Below are 21,470 nucleotides of genomic sequence, written 5' to 3' on the forward strand. Positions count from 1 at the left end.
GACAGATGGATGGTCTGCGAGTTAAGTCGAAACCTCACTCCCTTGTTGAAGGTGAACTGACATCCTTGTACCACCTGCTACGGCATCACACTCGTCGTCGTCGCTCCTTCATCTCTTCTCTTACGGTGGATGATGGACGGCAGCTTATTGCACAGGGGGAAATGATTCGTGCTCTTCACCAGTATTACACTAGTCTATATTCTGCCGATGATTCTGGTGAGTCTCTTTCGGATGATGTCTTTGGGGATCTAACTGCGACGATCGCGCCTGACGCGAACGGCGAATTTCTCCGGGAGTTCCAGGTAGATGATGTTTTCGATTTTATTGCTCGCTCTCCGTCCAGTAAATCGCCGGGTCCAGACGGCCTGCCTAAAGAATTTTATCTCCGTTTTTGGCCTCTTTTGGGTGGCATTTTTACGCAGATTTTAAATGAGATTGTCAGGGGGATGGATGTGCCTGCCGATTTTAAAGTAGGGAAAATTGTTTTAATTCCGAAGTCCTCTGGTCGTTTATCTGCTGCCAATCTTCGTCCGCTCACATTGCTGAATTTTGACTACAAGACAGCTGCTAGAGCGCTCAATAGCCGGTTGTCCTCTCTGCTTCGGGGTGTGATTGGTGCACATCAATGTTGTTTTCATGATAGATCTATTCTGACACCAGTAGCCGAATATCGGGATGTTGTCTCGGTTGCGGCGGTTACTAACGTACATTGTGCCTTTGCCTTCCTTGATTTTCATAAGGCTTTTGATCACGTCAGTCATGTGTTTTTAGATCGTGTTTTAGGTACAATAGGTTTTAACGCTTCATCACGTGGTGTTCTTGGCAATTTGTATAGGGGAATAACAGCTCGGGTGTCAGTCAATGGGCAGCTGACGCCGCCCATTGCTATCCGCCGCGGAGTGCCTCAGGGTAGTCCGCTCTCTATGTCTTTATTCGTATTGTCCCTGGAACCGCTGCTTCGGACTATTGCTCTCAAGCTTCAGGGTATGTCCCTCTCTGGTGGGAAGCTCTCGGTTAAGGCATATGCGGATGATGTCGTTGTTCTCCTCCGTCGACGTGATGATATCCCGTTGTTGAAAGGGGCAGTTGATGCATACTGTCGTGTCTCTGGAGCGCGTCTCAATCAGGGTAAATGTAAGTTCCTTGATATTCGAGGATTTCGCGACGCTGATGTCCCTTGGGCCACTTTTGTCGATCGCCATACGTCCTTGGGGATTATCATTGATCGGTGTCCTCTAAAAATGGCGGCTCTCAATTGGAAATCGGTCACCGAGAAGATACAGGGGGCTCTGGTGGTCCATGAGCAGCGCTCTGCTACCATTTTGCAAAAAGTCAGAATTTTAGACACCTACGTTCTATGTAAAGCTTATTATGTTGCTCAGCTGTTCCCACTTCCCATGATGGTGGCGAAAAGGTTGCGCCAATTGTCTAGCAGGTTTATATGGAAGGGCCATCTATTCAAGTTACGTTACGAGGTAATGACGAAACCGCGTATCTCCGGAGGCTTGGGCCTCTCTGACATTACTCGCAAGGCGTCTGCTTTGTACGTCCGCCGAACGACTCTAATTGTTACGCAAGAAGTGACTTCAATTACATCCAGGCTTTTTACTGTTGTGCGTCCGGCGAGCCTTGCTCCACCTGTCGATGTCGGACGCCTAAATTTTAAGCTGAAACACATTCGGGAGTTTTACATTGCGGTGAGTTACCTCGGTGACGTCTTCTTGCGGCGACCGGTGCCAACGACCAAGGGCTTGATTGCCCGCTGGGAGGGGCTGGTCGGTCCCAATCCAATAGAACTGGCGTCTCCATCCGTGTCCTGGAGGAACGTCTGGAAGAATGTTAGTCTGCCGATCCACTCTATGGCCGTGGCGTCCACGTGGTATAGGGTAATAAATAATTTGGTTCCCACCAATGTACGACTGCACCGTATTGGTCTTTCTGACACGGACACCTGTACTCGGTGTGGTCTCGTGGATACCCTTGAACATCGATTCACCTGCTGTGGGCACCTTGCTAATTGGCGTTGGCTCAGGAAACAACTTGCCTTTGTCACTAGGTCTGCTGAAGCCGCTTATACTATTGACATCATCGTCCGGCCCGATTCTTCCTTTTTTCCGCGAACGAAGCTCCATACCGTCATGTGGTTGATTGGCCATTTCGTACATTTTGTCAACAGTTGTCATGAAGAGGATGGACACGTAGCGTTTCGGCAGTACATGCTTACTGCTTACTGGCAGCGCTTGCGATTGCCAGGCCTCCGAGATGATTTTGCCAATATGCTTAGCCTGACATTTGAGAGAGAGGGTGTTGGCTAAGGTCACCTGTGTGAGCCATTTTCTTTTATACTGTTTCTGGATTTGCCGCCTTTATGTATGTTTCTTCTCTACACCAGGACTGAAGTTTCCGTGTTTTTTTTTAAATCTTTATTTCAAAAAGCAGTCTACATTATATAGTCATGTTTTAGGATTTTAATTTCAGTAGTGTACTTCTTTTGAAGTGGCTGTGTTGTGGATGTTCCTTAATATTTTTTTTTTTTCAATAGATATATTTGTTAGAGGAATAATAATTACGCTTTCATTTGCTCATAATGAGCTGAGACTGAATTGCAGGCATTTAAAAAAAAAAAAAAAAAAAAAAAAAGGGGGTATGATTCCTGCTTCGGGTGCAGGAGGTCCCGGGTTCAAATCCCGGACGAGCCCTTGCGTTTTGTACAACGGTGTGGTAACAAATCGCATGGCGGCGGCTGTTTCGCGCATTTCCAGGCCTCCAAGTCAGCGCTAAAATCCGACAACCAGTTCTGAAACCGTTTCATGTTTCATTTGAGCCATGTGCACCCTGCTGATGGAACGTTTGAAGTTTATTTAAATGGTCACAGTAGAGATCGTAGCAAGTGTCTTGCTGGGTGCGACGAAAACGGGTTTCCGCCCGCAATCGAGCCGGGGACCTTCTGCGTGTTCGGCACGGCGCCTGGGCTCGGCGGCAGCTGCTGCTCTTTCCTTCCTTACGAGATACCGTCGATTCGCGCAGTCGTTATTGCAAAAGATGTCACCAAAGGCAATCGCTTCGTTAGCGGCACTTTGCCTGGGCTCGGCGGCAGCTCTACATGGAGGCACCAGCAGCCCAGCCAGGCCGCCGCCGCCACCGGTGCGCCACAGCGCAAGGAGCCGGCGGCCGCCCTGCAATGCCCCTGTCGTTGCATATTCCACCCGCCCCATATCCTCTCCATGTCTGACTCACTACCCCAAATGACACTGCAGTCGACGTGCTTATTACTATCGCTTTTGGAAGAACCAAGGCGCAGTATTCTAGTGTCGAACCGGTACTGCAAATTGGGATTAAGCAAAAATTTATTGTGTGGTCGAGCGACAGCCTCGGCTCGCTCTTCCTACATGATCGCTTCATGTGCGGAATAATTCCTAGCTCGCCGATGGCTTCAGAGTTTGTCTTCTCGAAGTTTTGCTTTCGCACTGCATTCCGCAATCTTTTCGTTATGAGTTGTGTGCTTCGGTTTCCCGACTTTCTTGTGTTTAGTGCGTTTGGCTTCTCTTAACCCTTAGCCACCGCTTGCCGAAATTTCCACACTATCATCTGTCGATCTGCAGAGCTCGATGACGGCCTCGCGGCCGTTCCTGAGCTCGTGGAACGGTCGAATCTGTAGTTGTTTCCAGATCTCTCCCACACAACGGCCTCCCAGAAGCTTGGATTACAGAAGTACGCCACTACTCCCAGCCGGAGATTCACGATTGAAAGCAGAATGAAATGAGCTACACGCAGCTCCGATTTTTTTTTTTTTTTGTGTCTGACCTACTTTGAAAGACTTTGTAGTCGATTTACTTACTACTATCGCTGTTGGAAACCAGGTGATAACCGCACAGTATTTTAGAGACGATCAGGTAATGAAAATTTAGAATAAGTAAAACAGTATCAAAAGAAGTTGTGTGGTGGAGCAGCACATGCAATTCACGCTTCCTAGATACTCGTTACTGCATAGAATAATTCTTTTGTCTGCGGCGTCTTCAGTATCCGTCTTCTGGAAATTTTGCTTGCAGTATATTGTGCAATCTTTTCGTTATGAGTTGGTGCTTGGTTTCCCGATGTTCTTTTGTTTAGTGCATTCGCCTTCTCTTTACCCTGAGAAACCACATACCGAAACTGAGGCACTGCCGGCTGTTCATAAGCAGTGCTCGATGAAGTTATTTCGCTTTTTATTCGTTGCCTTTAATATTCTTCTCATCAGTGGTGAGTGCTGCCTGCAGAAAGCGTTTATCTTGCGAATTCGCGTGAAAGTTTGTGTTCCCTGCGAGGCCCACTACTTGGGATTAACTTGACTGCTCCAGCCAGGTGGCTCGTTGGTCTAGGGGTATGATTCCTGCTTTGGGTGCAGGAGGTCCCGGGTTCAAATCCCGGACGAGCCCTGCCATTTTGACCGTGCTGAAGAGTAGGTGGAACTCAGCCCCGGTTGCAGCTCCTCAATGAAGAGTTGACGCCCGTTATAGCACGTGGATATAACAAGAATGCGGCACCAGTAAAGTACGTAGGTGTAATTCGGTAGAAAGGCAGACGGTAATTTTGCATGCAACGGAAAACAAGGTTGTCTTTGCGGGATATGTGCACCGTGAGTGGAGATTCAGCTTAATTGTGCGACAGTCTACCCTCATCTTACTAGCGACGGCAACAACCAAGGGGTGGCATGTAAGATTGAGCGTGGCTAAGAGTTTCTCATTATTAGTTAGCATCACACTTTGACAGAGCTGTGACAAGGCGAGTAGGGTGAGCTCAGGAAAGCCAGTAGCAAGCGCACTTTAAGTAGCCCTGAAGAACCGGATTATAAATTTTGCCAGCCATAATGAAGCTAGGGGCGTTCTCAGTTACCAAATACCGGTGCAATAAGAGAGCAACAGTATTTGACAGTAAAATGACGCCCTATCCGTCTAGCATACAACATTGCTTGTCTCTGCATACGCGGACGTGAGGTCATCTCGGAAATGAAATCCGAAATATAGATTAAAATTGTTGTGTTCCCGCCCGGGATCGAACCGGGGACCTTCTGCGTGTAAAGCAGACGTGATAACCGCTACACCACGGAAACGACGGTTCTTTTCATGTACCACCCGGAGACTCGTAATAGCAACAGTTTCTCTTCTGTGTTAGCAAGGGCATCGGCTACGAGCTCCCTCCGATTCGTGAAGTTCCTGTAGTAAAAGACGTCGATGGAAACAATCCAACCGCGACAGACAGGGAGAACGCTGGCTGAGCTGCAGCCCTACATGGTGAGACCATCAAAGGTGGCGTCATTCACATGCAGTGCGTTTTCGGAACGAATAGGCTCGTTGGTCTAGGGGTATGATTCCTGCTTCGGGTGCAGGAGGTCCCGGGTAAAAAAAATCCCGGACTAGCCCTTGCGTTTTGTACAACGGTGTGGTAACAAATCGCATGGCGGCGGCTGTTTCGCGCATTTCCAGGCCTCCAAGTCAGCGCTAAAATCCGACAACCAGTTCTGAAACCGTTTCATGTTTCATTTGAGCCATGTGCACCCTGCTGATGGAACGTTTGAAGTTGATTTAAATGGTCACAGTAGAGATCGTAGCAAGTGTCTTGCTGGGTGCGACGAAAACGGGTTTCCGCCCGCAATCGAGCCGGGGACCTTCTGCGTGTTCGGCACGGCGCCTGGGCTCGGCGGCAGCTGCTGCTCTTTCCTTCCTTACGAGATACCGTCGATTCGCGCAGTCGTTATTGCAAAAGATGTCACCAAAGGCAATCGCTTCGTTAGCGGCACTTTGCCTGGGCTCGGCGGCAGCTCTACATGGAGGCACCAGCAGCCCAGCCAGGCCGCCGCCGCCACCGGTGCGCCACAGCGCAAGGAGCCGGCGGCCGCCCTGCAATGCCCCTGTCGTTGCATATTCCACCCGCCCCATATCCTCTCCATGTCTGACTCACTACGCCAAATGACACTGCAGTCGACGTGCTTATTACTATCGCTTTTGGAAGAACCGAGGCGCAGTATTCTAGTGTCGAACCGGTACTGCAAATTGGGATTAAGCAAAAATTTATTGTGTGGTCGAGCGACAGCCTCGGCTCGCTCTTCCTATATGATCGCTTCTTGTGCGGAATAATTCCTAGCTCGCCGATGGCTTCAGAGTTGGTCTTCTCGAAGTTTTGCTTTCGCACTGCATTCCGCAATCTTTTCGTTATGAGTTGTGTGCTTCGGTTTCCCGACTTTCTTGTGTTTAGTGCGTTTGGCTTCTCTTAACCCTTAGCCACCGCTTGCCGAAATTTCCACACTATCATCTGTCGATCTGCAGAGCTCGATGACGGCCTCGCGGCCGTTCCTGAGCTCGTGGAACGGTCGAATCTGTAGTTGTTTCCAGATCTCTCCCACACAACGGCCTCCCAGAAGCTTGGATTACAGAAGTACGCCACTACTCCCAGCCGGAGATTCACGATTGAAAGCAGAATGAAATGAGCTACACGCAGCTCCGATTTTTTTTTTTTTTGTGTCTGACCTACTTTGAAAGACTTTGTAGTCGATTTACTTACTACTATCGCTGTTGGAAACCAGGTGATAACCGCACAGTATTTTAGAGACGATCAGGTAATGAAAATTTAGAATAAGTAAAACAGTATCAAAAGAAGTTGTGTGGTGGAGCAGCACATGCAATTCACGCTTCCTAGATACTCGTTACTGCATAGAATAATTCTTTTGTCTGCGGCGTCTTCAGTATCCGTCTTCTGGAAATTTTGCTTGCAGTATATTGTGCAATCTTTTCGTTATGAGTTGGTGCTTGGTTTCCCGATGTTCTTTTGTTTAGTGCATTCGCCTTCTCTTTACCCTGAGAAACCACATACCGAAACTGAGGCACTGCCGGCTGTTCATAAGCAGTGCTCGATGAAGTTATTTCGCTTTTTATTCGTTGCCTTTAATATTCTTCTCATCAGTGGTGAGTGCTGCCTGCAGAAAGCGTTTATCTTGCGAATTCGCGTGAAAGTTTGTGTTCCCTGCGAGGCCCACTACTTGGGATTAACTTGACTGCTCCAGCCAGGTGGCTCGTTGGTCTAGGGGTATGATTCCTGCTTTGGGTGCAGGAGGTCCCGGGTTCAAATCCCGGACGAGCCCTGCCATTTTGACCGTGCTGAAGAGTAGGTGGAACTCAGCCCCGGTTGCAGCTCCTCAATGAAGAGTTGACGCCCGTTATAGCACGTGGATATAACAAGAATGCGGCACCAGTAAAGTACGTAGGTGTAATTCGGTAGAAAGGCAGACGGTAATTTTGCATGCAACGGAAAACAAGGTTGTCTTTGCGGGATATGTGCACCGTGAGTGGAGATTCAGCTTAATTGTGCGACAGTCTACCCTCATCTTACTAGCGACGGCAACAACCAAGGGGTGGCATGTAAGATTGAGCGTGGCTAAGAGTTTCTCATTATTAGTTAGCTTCACACTTTGACAGAGCTGTGACAAGGCGAGTAGGGTGAGCTCAGGAAAGCCAGTAGCAAGCGCACTTTAAGTAGCCCTGAAGAACCGGATTATAAATTTTGCCAGCCATAATGAAGCTAGGGGCGTTCTCAGTTACCAAATACCGGTGCAATAAGAGAGCAACAGTATTTGACAGTAAAATGACGCCCTATCCGTCTAGCATACAACATTGCTTGTCTCTGCATACGCGGACGTGAGGTCATCTCGGAAATGAAATCCGAAATATAGATTAAAATTGTTGTGTTCCCGCCCGGGATCGAACTTTTTTTTTTTTTTTTTTTTAACGTATATAGACTTTTATTTACAAAATAACAAATTCGTTTTACAAAATACAGTTTACATTTTACATGTAGAGACGAGACAATCCATTCTTTATTTTTATTTTTCTGTTACTGTACTGTCCAGGTAATTATTTCATTTGGTATTTTTTTTTAATTTTTTTTAATGTTTTTCGAAAAGTCTGTCAGTCAGAGGTTTTTTTTTAGTTGTTTCTTGCACCGTTTATTGTTGTAGTTTAGCAATTTAGCTTTTCTGAGCCTTTGTACGCTACATTTATACGTAGGCAGAGTGAATATGGAGTAAGCATTGATTGTACGATCTAGTTATTTACAGAGAATAATTAGAATATAAGAAAACAAAGTTATTTTATGGAATTTTACTTATTACTAGTTATGGTATTATTATTGTTATTATTTTTGTAGATGTTTTGAGTTGAGGATGTACTCTATTCATTTTAAAATACTGTTGTGCTATTACTATCCTCTTTTTAAATCTTGTGTTAGAAAACAAGGGGGAGGTATTTTACGTTGGGTCTTGAAAAACGAGACCTTAGTGGGACATGCACTAGGCATGAAATCAGTTTGATAGAAATATTAACGAGTGTATCAGTTGTCAGCTCTTGTTTGATGGGTAAAGTGGTATCCATAGGGGAAACCCTCATGAAAAACTATCTTAACATATTAAACAATCCATGACAAAAGAAAAAGGACATTACTATTTTAGCGAATTATTAAACCTATTTTTTTTTCGATTGAGCAAAGAGCAATACACTAGGAAACATTATATAGTGCAATTTTAGAGCTAGTTTACTATCGGTGGTGCGTGAGAGTGAGGAAGGCTGAAAGGAGGAAACTATTCGTGGTGGCAAGACAGACATATATAAGCATGTAAATCACTAGTTTGTTGTACTGATAGGCCTGTAATAGTTTTGTGGTACTCACAGTTTCGCACACCTCTCGATTGCACACGATGGAAGGTAGAAAAACAAAAAAAAAAACACAAAAGACAAAGGGACACTCGGAGCTACGGTTATATTGACACTATATTGTAAACTTTTACGCGTTCGATCACTTTTCACTGTCACTTTTTTTTTTCTTTTTTTAATATAAAGCACTTTAGCACTGTAACACACGCATCACTGTTGGTGCTTTTGGGATGTGGGAGGACATCTGCGACTGCGGCAAGGGCGTGGGGGGGTTTGCGGCGATGGCAGCGGCGGCGGCGGCGGCGGCAACGGTGGTGGCGGTGGCGGACACGTCACGTGGCGGCAGACAGGGCGTCCCTGAAGGCGGCGGTCAGCGGGATCTCCAGGAAGTTGTGGAAAGTCTGACGATATGTAGCGCGTTGTTTTGCCCTCTTGTGCTCTTCCCACAAGTCCGTGAGGAACTGCACGCTGTCTGACTGCTTTTTGGCAATGACTGCGTGTGCAGTCATGGCGAGTATCCACATCGTGGCCGTTCGTTTTGGCCTAGGGAACGGTTTCGCGTCAGGGACAGTGAGAGCCGTGACTTGGATGTTTCTTGGGTCGCTTCTGTTCATGTGGGCTATTATCTTCTTGCTTGTCTCCCATATGTTGCTGGTTGCCCTGCATAGGAAACGGTGCTCTACAGTGTCCTTTTCGTTGCACGTTTCACAATTGGGCGATTCTTTTATCCGGATTCGCGCCAGCCTCTCGTTGGTCGGTACGGTGTTGTGCACTACCTTGTACCACGTAGATCTGGCGTGCTCCGGTATTGCTTTTTCTGAGATATTTCTCCAGACGACTGGCCAGTCGTGGTCTGGAGATTTTATCTCGATTCTTGTGGACCTTCTGCGTGTAAAGCAGACGTGATAACCGCTACACCACGGAAACGACGGTTCTTTTCATGTACCACCCGGAGACTCGTAATAGCAACAGTTTCTCTTCTGTGTTAGCAAGGGCATCGGCTACGAGCTCCCTCCGATTCGTGAAGTTCCTGTAGTAAAAGACGTCGATGGAAACAATCCAACCGCGACAGACAGGGAGAACGCTGGCTGAGCTGCAGCCCTACATGGTGAGACCATCAAAGGTGGCGTCATTCACATGCAGTGCGTTTTCGGAACGAATAGGCTCGTTGGTCTAGGGGTATGATTCCTGCTTCGGGTGCAGGAGGTCCCGGGTAAAAAAAATCCCGGACGAGCCCTTGCGTTTTGTACAACGGTGTGGTAACAAATCGCATGGCGGCGGCTGTTTCGCGCATTTCCAGGCCTCCAAGTCAGCGCTAAAATCCGACAACCAGTTCTGAAACCGTTTCATGTTTCATTTGAGCCATGTGCACCCTGCTGATGGAACGTTTGAAGTTGATTTAAATGGTCACAGTAGAGATCGTAGCAAGTGTCTTGCTGGGTGCGACGAAAACGGGTTTCCGCCCGCAATCGAGCCGGGGACCTTCTGCGTGTTCGGCACGGCGCCTGGGCTCGGCGGCAGCTGCTGCTCTTTCCTTCCTTACGAGATACCGTCGATTCGCGCAGTCGTTATTGCAAAAGATGTCACCAAAGGCAATCGCTTCGTTAGCGGCACTTTGCCTGGGCTCGGCGGCAGCTCTACATGGAGGCACCAGCAGCCCAGCCAGGCCGCCGCCGCCACCGGTGCGCCACAGCGCAAGGAGCCGGCGGCCGCCCTGCAATGCCCCTGTCGTTGCATATTCCACCCGCCCCATATCCTCTCCATGTCTGACTCACTACGCCAAATGACACTGCAGTCGACGTGCTTATTACTATCGCTTTTGGAAGAACCGAGGCGCAGTATTCTAGTGTCGAACCGGTACTGCAAATTGGGATTAAGCAAAAATTTATTGTGTGGTCGAGCGACAGCCTCGGCTCGCTCTTCCTATATGATCGCTTCTTGTGCGGAATAATTCCTAGCTCGCCGATGGCTTCAGAGTTGGTCTTCTCGAAGTTTTGCTTTCGCACTGCATTCCGCAATCTTTTCGTTATGAGTTGTGTGCTTCGGTTTCCCGACTTTCTTGTGTTTAGTGCGTTTGGCTTCTCTTAACCCTTAGCCACCGCTTGCCGAAATTTCCACACTATCATCTGTCGATCTGCAGAGCTCGATGACGGCCTCGCGGCCGTTCCTGAGCTCGTGGAACGGTCGAATCTGTAGTTGTTTCCAGATCTCTCCCACACAACGGCCTCCCAGAAGCTTGGATTACAGAAGTACGCCACTACTCCCAGCCGGAGATTCACGATTGAAAGCAGAATGAAATGAGCTACACGCAGCTCCGATTTTTTTTTTTTTTGTGTCTGACCTACTTTGAAAGACTTTGTAGTCGATTTACTTACTACTATCGCTGTTGGAAACCAGGTGATAACCGCACAGTATTTTAGAGACGATCAGGTAATGAAAATTTAGAATAAGTAAAACAGTATCAAAAGAAGTTGTGTGGTGGAGCAGCACATGCAATTCACGCTTCCTAGATACTCGTTACTGCATAGAATAATTCTTTTGTCTGCGGCGTCTTCAGTATCCGTCTTCTGGAAATTTTGCTTGCAGTATATTGTGCAATCTTTTCGTTATGAGTTGGTGCTTGGTTTCCCGATGTTCTTTTGTTTAGTGCATTCGCCTTCTCTTTACCCTGAGAAACCACATACCGAAACTGAGGCACTGCCGGCTGTTCATAAGCAGTGCTCGATGAAGTTATTTCGCTTTTTATTCGTTGCCTTTAATATTCTTCTCATCAGTGGTGAGTGCTGCCTGCAGAAAGCGTTTATCTTGCGAATTCGCGTGAAAGTTTGTGTTCCCTGCGAGGCCCACTACTTGGGATTAACTTGACTGCTCCAGCCAGGTGGCTCGTTGGTCTAGGGGTATGATTCCTGCTTTGGGTGCAGGAGGTCCCGGGTTCAAATCCCGGACGAGCCCTGCCATTTTGACCGTGCTGAAGAGTAGGTGGAACTCAGCCCCGGTTGCAGCTCCTCAATGAAGAGTTGACGCCCGTTATAGCACGTGGATATAACAAGAATGCGGCACCAGTAAAGTACGTAGGTGTAATTCGGTAGAAAGGCAGACGGTAATTTTGCATGCAACGGAAAACAAGGTTGTCTTTGCGGGATATGTGCACCGTGAGTGGAGATTCAGCTTAATTGTGCGACAGTCTACCCTCATCTTACTAGCGACGGCAACAACCAAGGGGTGGCATGTAAGATTGAGCGTGGCTAAGAGTTTCTCATTATTAGTTAGCATCACACTTTGACAGAGCTGTGACAAGGCGAGTAGGGTGAGCTCAGGAAAGCCAGTAGCAAGCGCACTTGAAGTAGCCCTGAAGAACCGGATTATAAATTTTGCCAGCCATAATGAAGCTAGGGGCGTTCTCAGTTACCAAATACCGGTGCAATAAGAGAGCAACAGTATTTGACAGTAAAATGACGCCCTATCCGTCTAGCATACAACATTGCTTGTCTCTGCATACGCGGACGTGAGGTCATCTCGGAAATGAAATCCGAAATATAGATTAAAATTGTTGTGTTCCCGCCCGGGATCGAACCGGGGACCTTCTGCGTGTAAAGCAGACGTGATAACCGCTACACCACGGAAACGACGGTTCTTTTCATGTACCACCCGGAGACTCGTAATAGCAACAGTTTCTCTTCTGTGTTAGCAAGGGCATCGGCTACGAGCTCCCTCCGATTCGTGAAGTTCCTGTAGTAAAAGACGTCGATGGAAACAATCCAACCGCGACAGACAGGGAGAACGCTGGCTGAGCTGCAGCCCTACATGGTGAGACCATCAAAGGTGGCGTCATTCACATGCAGTGCGTTTTCGGAACGAATAGGCTCGTTGGTCTAGGGGTATGATTCCTGCTTCGGGTGCAGGAGGTCCCGGGTAAAAAAAATCCCGGACGAGCCCTTGCGTTTTGTACAACGGTGTGGTAACAAATCGCATGGCGGCGGCTGTTTCGCGCATTTCCAGGCCTCCAAGTCAGCGCTAAAATCCGACAACCAGTTCTGAAACCGTTTCATGTTTCATTTGAGCCATGTGCACCCTGCTGATGGAACGTTTGAAGTTGATTTAAATGGTCACAGTAGAGATCGTAGCAAGTGTCTTGCTGGGTGCGACGAAAACGGGTTTCCGCCCGCAATCGAGCCGGGGACCTTCTGCGTGTTCGGCACGGCGCCTGGGCTCGGCGGCAGCTGCTGCTCTTTCCTTCCTTACGAGATACCGTCGATTCGCGCAGTCGTTATTGCAAAAGATGTCACCAAAGGCAATCGCTTCGTTAGCGGCACTTTGCCTGGGCTCGGCGGCAGCTCTACATGGAGGCACCAGCAGCCCAGCCAGGCCGCCGCCGGCACCGGTGCGCCACAGCGCAAGGAGCCGGCGGCCGCCCTGCAATGCCCCTGTCGTTGCATATTCCACCCGCCCCATATCCTCTCCATGTCTGACTCACTACGCCAAATGACACTGCAGTCGACGTGCTTATTACTATCGCTTTTGGAAGAACCGAGGCGCAGTATTCTAGTGTCGAACCGGTACTGCAAATTGGGATTAAGCAAAAATTTATTGTGTGGTCGAGCGACAGCCTCGGCTCGCTCTTCCTATATGATCGCTTCTTGTGCGGAATAATTCCTAGCTCGCCGATGGCTTCAGAGTTGGTCTTCTCGAAGTTTTGCTTTCGCACTGCATTCCGCAATCTTTTCGTTATGAGTTGTGTGCTTCGGTTTCCCGACTTTCTTGTGTTTAGTGCGTTTGGCTTCTCTTAACCCTTAGCCACCGCTTGCCGAAATTTCCACACTATCATCTGTCGATCTGCAGAGCTCGATGACGGCCTCGCGGCCGTTCCTGAGCTCGTGGAACGGTCGAATCTGTAGTTGTTTCCAGATCTCTCCCACACAACGGCCTCCCAGAAGCTTGGATTACAGAAGTACGCCACTACTCCCAGCCGGAGATTCACGATTGAAAGCAGAATGAAATGAGCTACACGCAGCTCCGATTTTTTTTTTTTTTGTGTCTGACCTACTTTGAAAGACTTTGTAGTCGATTTACTTACTACTATCGCTGTTGGAAACCAGGTGATAACCGCACAGTATTTTAGAGACGATCAGGTAATGAAAATTTAGAATAAGTAAAACAGTATCAAAAGAAGTTGTGTGGTGGAGCAGCACATGCAATTCACGCTTCCTAGATACTCGTTACTGCATAGAATAATTCTTTTGTCTGCGGCGTCTTCAGTATCCGTCTTCTGGAAATTTTGCTTGCAGTATATTGTGCAATCTTTTCGTTATGAGTTGGTGCTTGGTTTCCCGATGTTCTTTTGTTTAGTGCATTCGCCTTCTCTTTACCCTGAGAAACCACATACCGAAACTGAGGCACTGCCGGCTGTTCATAAGCAGTGCTCGATGAAGTTATTTCGCTTTTTATTCGTTGCCTTTAATATTCTTCTCATCAGTGGTGAGTGCTGCCTGCAGAAAGCGTTTATCTTGCGAATTCGCGTGAAAGTTTGTGTTCCCTGCGAGGCCCACTACTTGGGATTAACTTGACTGCTCCAGCCAGGTGGCTCGTTGGTCTAGGGGTATGATTCCTGCTTTGGGTGCAGGAGGTCCCGGGTTCAAATCCCGGACGAGCCCTGCCATTTTGACCGTGCTGAAGAGTAGGTGGAACTCAGCCCCGGTTGCAGCTCCTCAATGAAGAGTTGACGCCCGTTATAGCACGTGGATATAACAAGAATGCGGCACCAGTAAAGTACGTAGGTGTAATTCGGTAGAAAGGCAGACGGTAATTTTGCATGCAACGGAAAACAAGGTTGTCTTTGCGGGATATGTGCACCGTGAGTGGAGATTCAGCTTAATTGTGCGACAGTCTACCCTCATCTTACTAGCGACGGCAACAACCAAGGGGTGGCATGTAAGATTGAGCGTGGCTAAGAGTTTCTCATTATTAGTTAGCATCACACTTTGACAGAGCTGTGACAAGGCGAGTAGGGTGAGCTCAGGAAAGCCAGTAGCAAGCGCACTTGAAGTAGCCCTGAAGAACCGGATTATAAATTTTGCCAGCCATAATGAAGCTAGGGGCGTTCTCAGTTACCAAATACCGGTGCAATAAGAGAGCAACAGTATTTGACAGTAAAATGACGCCCTATCCGTCTAGCATACAACATTGCTTGTCTCTGCATACGCGGACGTGAGGTCATCTCGGAAATGAAATCCGAAATATAGATTAAAATTGTTGTGTTCCCGCCCGGGATCGAACTTTTTTTTTTTTTTTTTTTTAACGTATATAGACTTTTATTTACAAAATAACAAATTCGTTTTACAAAATACAGTTTACATTTTACATGTAGAGACGAGACAATCCATTCTTTATTTTTATTTTTCTGTTACTGTACTGTCCAGGTAATTATTTCATTTGGTATTTTTTTTTAATTTTTTTTAATGTTTTTCGAAAAGTCTGTCAGTCAGAGGTTTTTTTTTAGTTGTTTCTTGCACCGTTTATTGTTGTAGTTTAGCAATTTAGCTTTTCTGAGCCTTTGTACGCTACATTTATACGTAGGCAGAGTGAATATGGAGTAAGCATTGATTGTACGATCTAGTTATTTACAGAGAATAATTAGTATATAAGAAAACAAAGTTATTTTATGGAATTTTACTTATTACTAGTTATGGTATTATTATTGTTATTATTTTTGTAGATGTTTTGAGTTGAGGATGTACTCTATTCATTTTAAAATACTGTTGTGCTATTACTATCCTCTTTTTAAATCTTGTGTTAGAAAACAAGGGGGAGGTATTTTACGTTGGGTCTTGAAAAACGAGACCTTAGTGGGACATGCACTAGGCATGAAATCAGTTTGATAGAAATATTAACGAGTGTATCAGTTGTCAGCTCTTGTTTGATGGGTAAAGTGGTATCCATAGGGGAAACCCTCATGAAAAACTATCTTAACATATTAAACAATCCATGACAAAAGAAAAAGGACATTACTATTTTAGCGAATTATTAAACCTATTTTTTTTTCGATTGAGCAAAGAGCAATACACTAGGAAACATTATATAGTGCAATTTTAGAGCTAGTTTACTATCGGTGGTGCGTGAGAGTGAGGAAGGCTGAAAGGAGGAAACTATTCGTGGTGGCAAGACAGACATATATAAGCATGTAAATCACTAGTTTGTTGTACTGATAGGCCTGTAATAGTTTTGTGGTACTCACAGTTTCGCACACCTCTCGATTGCACACGATGGAAGGTAGAAAAACAAAAAAAAAAACACAAAAGACAAAGGGACACTCGGAGCTACGGTTATATTGACACTATATTGTAAACTTTTACGCGTTCGATCACTTTTCACTGTCACTTTTTTTTTTCTTTTTTTAATATAAAGCACTTTAGCACTGTAACACACGCATCACTGTTGGTGCTTTTGGGATGTGGGAGGACATCTGCGACTGCGGCAAGGGCGTGGGGGGGTTTGCGGCGATGGCAGCGGCGGCGGCGGCGGCGGCAACGGTGGTGGCGGTGGCGGACACGTCACGTGGCGGCAGACAGGGCGTCCCTGAAGGCGGCGGTCAGCGGGATCTCCAGGAAGTTGTGGAAAGTCTGACGATATGTAGCGCGTTGTTTTGCCCTCTTGTGCTCTTCCCACAAGTCCGTGAGGAACTGCACGCTGTCTGACTGCTTTTTGGCAATGACTGCGTGTGCAGTCATGGCGAGTATCCACATCGTGGCCGCTCGTTTTGGCCTAGGGAACGGTTTCGCGTCAGGGACAGTGAGAGCCGTGACTTGGATGTTTCTTGGGTCGCTTCTGTTCATGTGGGCTATTATCTTCTTGCTTGTCTCCCATATGTTGCTGGTTGCCCTGCATAGGAAACGGTGCTCTACAGTGTCCTTTTCGTTGCACGTTTCACAATTGGGCGATTCTTTTATCCGGATTCGCGCCAGCCTCTCGTTGGTCGGTACGGTGTTGTGCACTACCTTGTACCACGTAGATCTGGCGTGCTCCGGTATTGCTTTTTCTGAGATATTTCTCCAGACGACTGGCCAGTCGTGGTCTGGAGATTTTATCTCGATTCTTGTGGACCTTCTGCGTGTAAAGCAGACGTGATAACCGCTACACCACGGAAACGACGGTTCTTTTCATGTACCACCCGGAGACTCGTAATAGCAACAGTTTCTCTTCTGTGTTAGCAAGGGCATCGGCTACGAGCTCCCTCCGATTCGTGAAGTTCCTGTAGTAAAAGACGTCGATGGAAACAATCCAACCGCGACAGACAGGGAGAACGCTGGCTGAGCTGCAGCCCTACATGGTGAGACCATCAAAGGTGGCGTCATTCACATGCAGTGCGTTTTCGGAACGAATAGGCTCGTTGGTCTAGGGGTATGATTCCTGCTTCGGGTGCAGGAGGTCCCGGGTAAAAAAAATCCCGGACGAGCCCTTGCGTTTTGTACAACGGTGTGGTAACAAATCGCATGGCGGCGGCTGTTTCGCGCATTTCCAGGCCTCCAAGTCAGCGCTAAAATCCGACAACCAGTTCTGAAACCGTTTCATGTTTCATTTGAGCCATGTGCACCCTGCTGATGGAACGTTTGAAGTTGATTTAAATGGTCACAGTAGAGATCGTAGCAAGTGTCTTGCTGGGTGCGACGAAAACGGGTTTCCGCCCGCAATCGAGCCGGGGACCTTCTGCGTGTTCGGCACGGCGCCTGGGCTCGGCGGCAGCTGCTGCTCTTTCCTTCCTTACGAGATACCGTCGATTCGCGCAGTCGTTATTGCAAAAGATGTCACCAAAGGCAATCGCTTCGTTAGCGGCACTTTGCCTGGGCTCGGCGGCAGCTCTACATGGAGGCACCAGCAGCCCAGCCAGGCCGCCGCCGCCACCGGTGCGCCACAGCGCAAGGAGCCGGCGGCCGCCCTGCAATGCCCCTGTCGTTGCATATTCCACCCGCCCCATATCCTCTCCATGTCTGACTCACTACGCCAAATGACACTGCAGTCGACGTGCTTATTACTATCGCTTTTGGAAGAACCGAGGCGCAGTATTCTAGTGTCGAACCGGTACTGCAAATTGGGATTAAGCAAAAATTTATTGTGTGGTCGAGCGACAGCCTCGGCTCGCTCTTCCTATATGATCGCTTCTTGTGCGGAATAATTCCTAGCTCGCCGATGGCTTCAGAGTTGGTCTTCTCGAAGTTTTGCTTTCGCACTGCATTCCGCAATCTTTTCGTTATGAGTTGTGTGCTTCGGTTTCCCGACTTTCTTGTGTTTAGTGCGTTTGGCTTCTCTTAACCCTTAGCCACCGCTTGCCGAAATTTCCACACTATCATCTGTCGATCTGCAGAGCTCGATGACGGCCTCGCGGCCGTTCCTGAGCTCGTGGAACGGTCGAATCTGTAGTTGTTTCCAGATCTCTCCCACACAACGGCCTCCCAGAAGCTTGGATTACAGAAGTACGCCACTACTCCCAGCCGGAGATTCACGATTGAAAGCAGAATGAAATGAGCTACACGCAGCTCCGATTTTTTTTTTTTTGTGTCTGACCTACTTTGAAAGACTTTGTAGTCGATTTACTTACTACTATCGCTGTTGGAAACCAGGTGATAACCGCACAGTATTTTAGAGACGATCAGGTAATGAAAATTTAGAATAAGTAAAACAGTATCAAAAGAAGTTGTGTGGTGGAGCAGCACATGCAATTCACGCTTCCTAGATACTCGTTACTGCATAGAATAATTCTTTTGTCTGCGGCGTCTTCAGTATCCGTCTTCTGGAAATTTTGCTTGCAGTATATTGTGCAATCTTTTCGTTATGAGTTGGTGCTTGGTTTCCCGATGTTCTTTTGTTTAGTGCATTCGCCTTCTCTTTACCCTGAGAAACCACATACCGAAACTGAGGCACTGCCGGCTGTTCATAAGCAGTGCTCGATGAAGTTATTTCGCTTTTTATTCGTTGCCTTTAATATTCTTCTCATCAGTGGTGAGTGCTGCCTGCAGAAAGCGTTTATCTTGCGAATTCGCGTGAAAGTTTGTGTTCCCTGCGAGGCCCACTACTTGGGATTAACTTGACTGCTCCAGCCAGGTGGCTCGTTGGTCTAGGGGTATGATTCCTGCTTTGGGTGCAGGAGGTCCCGGGTTCAAATCCCGGACGAGCCCTGCCATTTTGACCGTGCTGAAGAGTAGGTGGAACTCAGCCCCGGTTGCAGCTCCTCAATGAAGAGTTGACGCCCGTTATAGCACGTGGATATAACAAGAATGCGGCACCAGTAAAGTACGTAGGTGTAATTCGGTAGAAAGGCAGACGGTAATTTTGCATGCAACGGAAAACAAGGTTGTCTTTGCGGGATATGTGCACCGTGAGTGGAGATTCAGCTTAATTGTGCGACAGTCTACCCTCATCTTACTAGCGACGGCAACAACCAAGGGTTGGCATGTAAGATTGAGCGTGGCTAAGAGTTTCTCATTATTAGTTAGCATCACACTTTGACAGAGCTGTGACAAGGCGAGTAGGGTGAGCTCAGGAAAGCCAGTAGCAAGCGCACTTGAAGTAGCCCTGAAGAACCGGATTATAAATTTTGCCAGCCATAATGAAGCTACGGGCGTTCTCAGTTACCAAATACCGGTGCAATAAGAGAGCAACGGTATTTGACAGTAAAATGACGCCCTATCCGTCTAGCATACAACATTGCTTGTCTCTGCATACGCGGACGTGAGGTCATCTCGGAAATGAAATCCGAAATATAGATTAAAATTGTTGTGTTCCCGCCCGGGATCGAACCGGGGACCTTCTGCGTGTAAAGCAGACGTGATAACCGCTACACCACGGAAACGACGGTTATTTTCATGTACCACCCGGAGACTCGTAATAGCAACAGTTTCTCTTCTGTGTTAGCAAGGGCATCGGCTACGAGCTCCCTCCGATTCGTGAAGTTCCTGTAGTAAAAGACGTCGATGGAAACAATCCAACCGCGACAGACAGGGAGAACGCTGGCTGAGCTGCAGCCCTACATGGTGAGACCATCAAAGGTGGCGTCATTCACATGCAGTGCGTTTTCGGAACGAATAGGCTCGTTGGTCTAGGGGTATGATTCCTGCTTCGGGTGCAGGAGGTCCCGGGTAAAAAAAATCCCGGACGAGCCCTTGCGTTTTGTACAACGGTGTGGTAACAAATCGCATGGCGGCGGCTGTTTCGCGCATTTCCAGGCCTCCAAGTCAGCGCTAAAATCCGACAACCAGTTCTGAAACCGTTTCATGTTTCATTTGAGCCATGTGCACCCTGCTGATGGAACGTTTGAAGTTGATTTAAATGGTCACAGTAGAGATCGTAGCAAGTGTCTTGCTGGGTGCGACGAAAACGGGTTTCCGCCCGCAATCGAGCCGGGGACCTTCTGCGTGTTCGGCACGGCGCCTGGGCTCGGCGGCAGCTGCTGCTCTTTCCTTCCTTACGAGATACCGTCGATTCGCGCAGTCGTTATTGCAAAAGATGTCACCAAAGGCAATCGCTTCGTTAGCGGCACTTTGCCTGGGCTCGGCGGCAGCTCTACATGGAGGCACCAGCAGCCCAGCCAGGCCGCCGCCGCCACCGGTGCGCCACAGCGCAAGGAGCCGGCGGCCGCCCTGCAATGCCCCTGTCGTTGCATATTCCACCCGCCCCATATCCTCTCCATGTCTGACTCACTACGCCAAATGACACTGCAGTCGACGTGCTTATTACTATCGCTTTTGGAAGAACCGAGGCGCAGTATTCTAGTGTCGAACCGGTACTGCAAATTGGGATTAAGCAAAAATTTATTGTGTGGTCGAGCGACAGCCTCGGCTCGCTCTTCCTATATGATCGCTTCTTGTGCGGAATAATTCCTAGCTCGCCGATGGCTTCAGAGTTGGTCTTCTCGAAGTTTTGCTTTCGCACTGCATTCCGCAATCTTTTCGTTATGAGTTGTGTGCTTCGGTTTCCCGACTTTCTTGTGTTTAGTGCGTTTGGCTTCTCTTAACCCTTAGCCACCGCTTGCCGAAATTTCCACACTATCATCTGTCGATCTGCAGAGCTCGATGACGGCCTCGCGGCCGTTCCTGAGCTCGTGGAACGGTCGAATCTGTAGTTGTTTCCAGATCTCTCCCACACAACGGCCTCCCAGAAGCTTGGATTACAGAAGTACGCCACTACTCCCAGCCGGAGATTCACGATTGAAAGCAGAATGAAATGAGCTACACGCAGCTCCGATTTTTTTTTTTTTTGTGTCTGACCTACTTTGAAAGACTTTGTAGTCGATTTACTTACTACTATCGCTGTTGGAAACCAGGTGATAACCGCACAGTATTTTAGAGACGATCAGGTAATGAAAATTTAGAATAAGTAAAACAGTATCAAAAGAAGTTGTGTGGTGGAGCAGCACATGCAATTCACGCTTCCTAGATACTCGTTACTGCATAGAATAATTCTTTTGTCTGCGGCGTCTTCAGTATCCGTCTTCTGGAAATTTTGCTTGCAGTATATTGTGCAATCTTTTCGTTATGAGTTGGTGCTTGGTTTCCCGATGTTCTTTTGTTTAGTGCATTCGCCTTCTCTTTACCCTGAGAAACCACATACCGAAACTGAGGCACTGCCGGCTGTTCATAAGCAGTGCTCGATGAAGTTATTTCGCTTTTTATTCGTTGCCTTTAATATTCTTCTCATCAGTGGTGAGTGCTGCCTGCAGAAAGCGTTTATCTTGCGAATTCGCGTGAAAGTTTGTGTTCCCTGCGAGGCCCACTACTTGGGATTAACTTGACTGCTCCAGCCAGG

At 47.8% G+C, this 21,470-nt stretch overlaps 8 non-coding genes across 8 annotated transcripts; 5 read left to right on the plus strand and 3 right to left on the minus strand.

Moving 5' to 3' along the window:
- The first annotated feature begins 4,343 nt into the window (after positions 1-4,343).
- On the plus strand, positions 4,344-4,415 carry Trnap-ugg (transfer RNA proline (anticodon UGG)). The gene has a single exon. It is a non-coding gene; the product is annotated as a tRNA-Pro (tRNA).
- Positions 4,416-5,016: 601 nt separating this feature from the next.
- Trnav-uac (transfer RNA valine (anticodon UAC)) lies at positions 5,017-5,089 on the minus strand. Its single transcript has one exon. It is a non-coding gene; the product is annotated as a tRNA-Val (tRNA).
- Positions 5,090-7,042: 1,953 nt separating this feature from the next.
- Trnap-ugg (transfer RNA proline (anticodon UGG)) lies at positions 7,043-7,114 on the plus strand. Its single transcript has one exon. It is a non-coding gene; the product is annotated as a tRNA-Pro (tRNA).
- A 4,444-nt stretch (positions 7,115-11,558) lies between these two features.
- Trnap-ugg (transfer RNA proline (anticodon UGG)) lies at positions 11,559-11,630 on the plus strand. The gene has a single exon. It is a non-coding gene; the product is annotated as a tRNA-Pro (tRNA).
- Positions 11,631-12,231: 601 nt separating this feature from the next.
- Trnav-uac (transfer RNA valine (anticodon UAC)) lies at positions 12,232-12,304 on the minus strand. The gene has a single exon. It is a non-coding gene; the product is annotated as a tRNA-Val (tRNA).
- A 1,953-nt stretch (positions 12,305-14,257) lies between these two features.
- On the plus strand, positions 14,258-14,329 carry Trnap-ugg (transfer RNA proline (anticodon UGG)). Its single transcript has one exon. It is a non-coding gene; the product is annotated as a tRNA-Pro (tRNA).
- A 4,443-nt stretch (positions 14,330-18,772) lies between these two features.
- On the plus strand, positions 18,773-18,844 carry Trnap-ugg (transfer RNA proline (anticodon UGG)). The gene has a single exon. It is a non-coding gene; the product is annotated as a tRNA-Pro (tRNA).
- A 601-nt stretch (positions 18,845-19,445) lies between these two features.
- On the minus strand, positions 19,446-19,518 carry Trnav-uac (transfer RNA valine (anticodon UAC)). The gene has a single exon. It is a non-coding gene; the product is annotated as a tRNA-Val (tRNA).
- Positions 19,519-21,470: the final 1,952 nt, after the last annotated feature.

The sequence above is a fragment of the Schistocerca serialis genome, chromosome 2 (genome assembly GCF_023864345.2).
Source record: "Schistocerca serialis cubense isolate TAMUIC-IGC-003099 chromosome 2, iqSchSeri2.2, whole genome shotgun sequence".
Lineage (NCBI taxonomy): Eukaryota > Metazoa > Arthropoda > Insecta > Orthoptera > Acrididae > Schistocerca > Schistocerca serialis.